This window comes from Lampetra planeri, chromosome 12, assembly GCF_965212315.1.
Source record: "Lampetra planeri chromosome 12, kcLamPlan1.2.h2, whole genome shotgun sequence".
NCBI classification, from domain to species: Eukaryota; Metazoa; Chordata; class Hyperoartia; order Petromyzontiformes; family Petromyzontidae; genus Lampetra; species Lampetra planeri.
In genome coordinates, this window is record NC_136118.1 from 5,012,203 (window position 1) to 5,019,864 (window position 7,662).

Below are 7,662 nucleotides of genomic sequence, written 5' to 3' on the forward strand. Positions count from 1 at the left end.
ACGGGGGGGATCTTTGTCTTTGCAGTAAACACTATCGTTGTGCTGAACTATGGTCCCCACCTTCACCAACCTGCACTGACCAGCATGGTGACACGGTGAAATAACCCGGAAAATCCACTGTGCGGAGAGGCCCTCGTCCAGCAGTGGATTGAAATGTGAAGACGACTGCGTTTTCTTACTGCGTGTGCTGGTGCCAACACTGCATGTGCTGGTACCAACACTGCGTGTGCTGGTGCCAACACTGCAGGTGATCTGGTTCAATCTTAATTTGGGAGCTTTCGTGACTGCAGGAATTATTCTTTGGTTCTTTTCGGTTAAGTCACGTCTAAAAATAAAATAATAAATCAAAATAAAACAACACATTACGACGTTTCGATTGCAACACAAGCAATCATCATCAGGCATAAAAGAAATAGCAACAAAAATCTAACTAGAAAACTATAGACCGACATACAAGCAGACAGACATCACAACGGCACACATAGAGAGGAGTATACAGGCACACGAAAATTAAATAACCTAGTAAAATATTGAAATGTGATGTAATACAACACAGAGAGTCGGTTAACACACAATTAACGCATGGCCTGGTTGACTACGTGTTTCAAAATTTGCTAAGTTAGAATTTTAAGTGTGAGCAACAAATATCTAACTAGAAAACTATAGACAGACATACAAGCAGACAGACATCACAACGGCACACAGAGAGAGGACACAAATCGGCTGTGTGAGCAACAAAAATCTAACTAGAAAACTATAGGCAGACATACAAGCAGACAGACATCACAACGGCACACAGAGAGAGGACACAAATCGGCACAAAGAGATGGTCGTTTCTGTGACGGTCCCTTAAATATAGAGAGGAGGGGGAGGGGATGGGGGGAGGGAGAGGGCGGGGAGATCAATGGGTGCACGCCAACGTACTCCTATTGTAAGTGAGATGATAGACGCGGCACGGGAGGCAAACCTGAAAATTAGGACAAACGCGGCACGGGAGGCAAGCCTGAAAATTAGGAGACAAGCACACGAAAATTAAATAACCTAGTAAATTATCGAAATGTGATGTAATACAACACAGAAAGTCGGTTAACACACAATTAACGCATAGCCTGGTTTATTACGTGTTTCAAAATTTGCTAAGTTAGAATTTTAAGTGTGAAATTTCAAGGAGAGGACACAGGCAGAGAGAACAAATAGCCAGAAAGAAAAAAGGATAAGTTTAAAACTTCCCCGTAGAAGTGGTTCAATCTTAATTTGGGAGCTTTCGTGACTGCAGGAATTATTCTTTGGTTCTTTTCGGTTAAGTCACGTCTAAAAGGTTTGCCTCCCGTGCCGCGTCTATCATCTCACTTACAATAGGAGTACGTTGGCGTGCACCCATTGATCTCCCCGCCCTCTCCCTCCCCCCGTCCCCTCCTCTCTATATTTAAGGGACCGTCACAGAAACGACCATCTCTTTGTGCCGATTTGTGTCCTCTCTCTGTGTGCCGTTGTGATGTCTGTCTGCTTGTATGTCTGCCTATAGTTTTCTAGTTAGATTTTTGTTGCTCACACAGCCGATTTGTGTCCTCTCTATGTGTGCCGTTGTGATGTCTGTCTGCTTGTATGTCTGTCTATAGTTTTCTAGTTAGATATTTGTTGCTCACACTTAAAATTCTAACTTAGCAAATTTTGAAACACGTAGTCAACCAGGCCATGCGTTAATTGTGTGTGAAATTTCAAGGAGAGGACACAGGCAGAGAGAACAAATAGCCAGAAAGAAAAAAGGATAAGTTTAAAACTTCCCCGTAGAAGTGGTTCAATCTTAATTTGGGAGCTTTCGTGACTGCAGGAATTATTCTTTGGTTCTTTTCGGTTAAGTCACGTCTAAAAATAAAATAATAAATCAAAATAAAACAACACATTACGACGTTTTGATTGCAACACAAGCAATCATCATCAGGCATAAAAGAAATAGCAACAAAAATCTAACTAGAAAACTATAGACCGACATACAAGCAGACAGACATCACAACGGCACACATAGAGAGGAGTATACAGGCACACGAAAATTAAATAACCTAGTAAAATATTGAAATGTGATGTAATACAACACAGAGAGTCGGTTAACACACAATTAACGCATGGCCTGGTTGACTACGTGTTTCAAAATTTGCTAAGTTAGAATTTTAAGTGTGAGCAACAAATATCTAACTAGAAAACTATAGACAGACATACAAGCAGACAGACATCACAACGGCACACATAGAGAGGACACAAATCGGCTGTGTGAGCAACAAAAATCTAACTAGAAAACTATAGGCAGACATACAAGCAGACAGACATCACAACGGCACACAGAGAGAGGACACAAATCGGCACAAAGAGATGGTCGTTTCTGTGACGGTCCCTTAAATATAGAGAGGAGGGGGAGGGGACGGGGGGAGGGAGAGGGCGGGGAGATCAATGGGTGCACGCCAACGTACTCCTATTGTAAGTGAGATGATAGACGCGGCACGGGAGGCAAACCTTTTAGACGTGACTTAACCGAAAAGAACCAAAGAATAATTCCTGCAGTCACGAAAGCTCCCAAATTAAGATTGAACCACTTCTACGGGGAAGTTTTAAACTTATCCTTTTTTCTTTCTGGCTATTTGTTCTCTCTGCCTGTGTCCTCTCCTTGAAATTTCACACTTAAAATTCTAACTTAGCAAATTTTGAAACACGTAATAAACCAGGCTATGCGTTAATTGTGTGTTAACCGACTTTCTGTGTTGTATTACATCACATTTCGATAATTTACTAGGTTATTTAATTTTCGTGTGCTTGTCTCCTAATTTTCAGGCTTGCCTCCCGTGCCGCGTTTGTCCTAATTTTCAGGTTTGCCTCCCGTGCCGCGTCTATCATCTCACTTACAATAGGAGTACGTTGGCGTGCACCCATTGATCTCCCCGCCCTCTCCCTCCCCCCGTCCCCTCCCCCTCCTCTCTATATTTAAGGGACCGTCACAGAAACGACCATCTCTTTGTGCCGATTTGTGTCCTCTCTCTGTGTGCCGTTGTGATGTCTGTCTGCTTGTATGTCTGCCTATAGTTTTCTAGTTAGATTTTTGTTGCTCACACAGCCGATTTGTGTCCTCTCTCTGTGTGCCGTTGTGATGTCTGTCTGCTTGTATGTCTGTCTATAGTTTTCTAGTTAGATATTTGTTGCTCACACTTAAAATTCTAACTTAGCAAATTTTGAAACACGTAGTCAACCAGGCCATGCGTTAATTGTGTGTTAACCGACTCTCTGTGTTGTATTACATCACATTTCAATATTTTACTAGGTTATTTAATTTTCGTGTGCCTGTATACTCCTCTCTATGTGTGCCGTTGTGATGTCTGTCTGCTTGTATGTCGGTCTATAGTTTTCTAGTTAGATTTTTGTTGCTATTTCTTTTATGCCTGATGATGATTGCTTGTGTTGCAATCGAAACGTCGTAATGTGTTGTTTTATTTTGATTTATTATTTTATTTTTAGACGTGACTTAACCGAAAAGAACCAAAGAAGGTGATCTGGTCCCAGGGCTGCATGTGCTGGTGCCAACACTGCAGGTGCCAACACTGCAGGTGCCAACACTGCAGGTGCCAACACTGCAGGTGCCAACACTGCAGGTGCCAACACTGCTTGTGCTGGTCCCAGGGCTGCATGTGCAGGTGCCAACACTGCAGGTGCCAACACTGCAGGTGCCAACACTGCAGGTGCCAACACTGCAGGTGCTGGTGCCAGGGCAGCGTGTGTTGGTGCCAACACTGCAGGTGCCAACACTGCAGGTGCTGGTGCCAACACTGCGTGTGCTGGTGCCAACACTGCAGGTGCCAACACTGCATGTGCTCTGGTCCCAGGGCAGCCTGTGCTGGTGCCAGGACTGCATGTGCTGGTGCTACTACTGTTACCAGTACAAATACCATTGCGATATGGCATTGTGCTTTTTGAAAACGGATGTAAATTATATGCCTGCTGTTTGCTCAACCGTAAATGTAAGAAGAGGTTTAGTACATTTAAAACATCTCATGTAGGAAGGGCGGGTGATTTGTCAAAAACATATAACCTCACTTTTGAGGTGGGCCATAATTTGTAATAGTTTTATAAATGTTTTTAATTATGGTTTTAGGCAGGGCCCTATTTTACAATGTTTGGACATTTGGAAGAAAACTAGAATACTTGAAGATACCGATTAGCACAGTTGGCTATGTACGGTGCGAAAAACGTTCAACGTACATGTGTACGAGGAAATACTGTAACGTGCAAAGGTCAGCATAGGTGGTTTCGTGAACCCACCTGATACATTGTCATCTGGCAACCTCAGACTCGAGTAACTAATATGTTCATAATAAACGTTTTTGGGTTATATCGCGTTATTTCTAAATGTGTCGTAACCCTCCACCACCCGACACAGCCAATCAGCAAAAAAGTGTCACGTTGACAAAAGACAAATAGTTCACTGCTTTAGCCCACCGGTGTGTTGAAGCGTGAAACCACAACATTTACCATTTTTGAGTATGACGCTTCGCTGGTAATTGCATCCAGCATCATCGGGCAATTAGCCGATGATGCTGGATGCAATTCGCCCGATGATGCTGGATGCAATTACCAGCGAAACGTCAAAAAATGTAAATGTTGTGGTTTTACTCTTCAACACACCGGTGGGCTAAAGTAGTGAACTATTTGTCTTTTGTCAACGTGACACTTTTTTGCTGATTGGCCGTGTCGGGTGGTGGAGGGTTACGACACATTTAGAAATAACGCGATCTAACCCAAAAACGTTTATTATGAATAATATTGGTCGCGATAGCCTACGTGTTAAACTAACTAATATGTCTATGCAGTTTTTGCATTTGCTCTCTGATCATCTCAGTGTAATTTCATTCATGGATCACAAACATGGACACCGAAAAAGCTTGAACAAAAGCTGAAAAATGTTGAAAGCATGGAGAGGTGAATATTTGACGAAGTGCCATGATTATGTGCTTGATCTGTGATGTCTATTTACTATTGAAGCTTGAAATACACGTTAGTCTGAAATACATAGCATAGGTATGTGCACTACGGGGTATCTACAAAATATGACCTGTTTTTTTTTTGTTGTCTATTTACTGTACAGTATTCCCTCGTTATTCACGAACGTGCTATCCACGATTTTGTCTATCCACCAATCGCATCTGGAATTCTACGCGACTGCATCAAGAGAGAGAAAGAAAGTGATGAGATAAAGTTTTGAGAGAGAATGTGATGCAAGAAAGTGATGAGATAAAGTGATGAGAAAATGTTAATATTTAATAGCTTATTTATGTATTTAAGGTCATTCCTTTCGGAGGCCAATATCCGCAAAATGTGATATTCACGAACATCTCCAGAATATATCCCTCGCAAATAACGAGGGAATAATGTCTTTTATGCAACTGGCCAGCAGTCGATTCTTCAAGCCCATTTAATCAACATCTGGGATTTTCCCCCCATTAGAATTTCAGTTTCTTGTGTAATTTCTCCTTGAATAAGTGGCGTTTATTCAGTGTATAAAGTTTGGATAATCGATTGTATCAATTAAACACTATACATCAGTGGGAATAGGACACATTTTTACACGTCCTTTCCAAATTATGTTAGTACATATATTAATATTTCAGAGTTTTTTTTACAGGGGAAAGAAATGTCAAAGTTAAGGGGTGGCAGAAATAGCTATTTCAAATCTCAGGCAATGGGTTATAAGCAAAATAACAGCCAACAAAGTGACCGGATTACACTGAAATGTATTTAGGTTTGACCCGCAGTAAAATGAGATGAATGCAGCAACCATGGAAATCCATACCAAATAATATAAAATACTAGAACACTTATAATTAACATATTTCAAACAAAAACGTGCGTGAACAAGCAACATAAGCATAACATGTAAAACGTGATTGTCTCCATGTGACTTAGGTAGGCATACTTGACAATACAGAATTGTCTATGGTGTGAGAATTTACAAAATATTGAATCCCTGATGGTCAAGTTAAATTGAACCGTCTTCATAATTTTTATATTTTTAATGATCACAAAAGTAAATTTACAAAACATTACCCTAAGTGCTATCTGAATATCGATAATGCTCTTGGTTGACCTCTAAACCCAGAGGAAAAGGCTTATATTGTATGTTCCACAAACTGGTCAGACTGTGGTGACCTTCCTGACCACTATAAGCAACGAATTAACCCTCCAAATACACAAGTCTGAAAATGGGGAAACCAGTTATCCATGCATAATAAACAATTCTGGATGTTTTCCAAATGAGATGGCTGTCCCTTACCCTATTCAGACAAGTTTATCAGCCTTGTCAACGAGCTCCCCATCTGTCGTCTTACACACACGCCCTGGGCTTCGGAAAACAGGCACATATCTCTGTCAATGCTTGTGTAATGTAGTAACTCGGCGGGAGACGACTTCACGGGTAACACACTCTTTATTTTATCAAACTCGTTTACAGGTGACTAACACCTACTTGTATCTCGGGTGACAAACACCCACTTAGCTACTTGGCGACTAACGCCCACTGAGCTACTCGGATGACCAACATCCACTTAGTATCTCGGCTGACAAACACCCACTTAGCTACTCGGCGACTAACGCCACTGAGCTACTCGGATGACCAACATCCACTTAGCGACTGACGCCCACTGAGCTACTCGGGACACTCCCTGCCCGGGGTATCCGTCTCGACTGTGGGTCCCCAGCCCGACCCACGGGGGCGTCGGACCCCGGGTCCCACAGCCTCGCCTCCGAGCCACACAGGGCCCCGGTCCCCACAAGGACGGCGGGACTAGGGGTCTCGGGGCACTAGGTCTTCAGCTCCGTCTTCGGGTCTTCAACTGGGTAACTCTCCCCGAGTGCTCTCGCGCGTCCCCCTTTATACCCCACCTGCGGACGTCGCTGCGAGCACCCACTTATTCGACCAATCGCTGGGCGCTGGCTACGATCCTCTTTTCCCACATCTCATCGTGCCTCACCACCCACGCCGCGCCGCCCCGTCATCTGTCACTCCCGGCGCGCGCGTCCACACCACGCCCACAACGCGTGCCCAACCCCGCACCCCGCGCCGCCCCGTGATCCATCACTGTCACAGTCGGCGCACGTCAATACCACCACTACATCACCCCCTACCACATAGCTCGCAGCCGACCCGACTGCTATAAAAATATACAAACCGCCCTGTGTGCCCCGTAACACAACACAACAACAAAAACAACAACTAACTTAACAACACAACACGACGCGAACACTACCATCCGCAACCCTCAACCAATGCCACCGCGACAATAGAACAATATATACAAACCGGTGAGTGACAATAGCAATGTGTATGCAAAAAGGAAAATAAATGGAAAAATCATTTTTTTTTTCTTTCGACTCGTGCAGTGTCCCCTTCTTTTTCCGAGCGTCCCTACAACGGGACATTACCCCGGCAGAGGGGAACACCGGGCGAGCTCGGTGTAGAGAAAAAAAAAAAAAGTCTTCATGAAAATTGTTGAGCCCTAGCCCGAGTCCGCCTTGCCGGTCCGTCGTACGGCACCAGACGCGGTTGAACGTCCGGTGGTGCCGGCGGTTCAGGAAGACATCGGCCAGGCATCGAGGACCCGTGCGTGCCCCGGGGTTCAGGCTCTC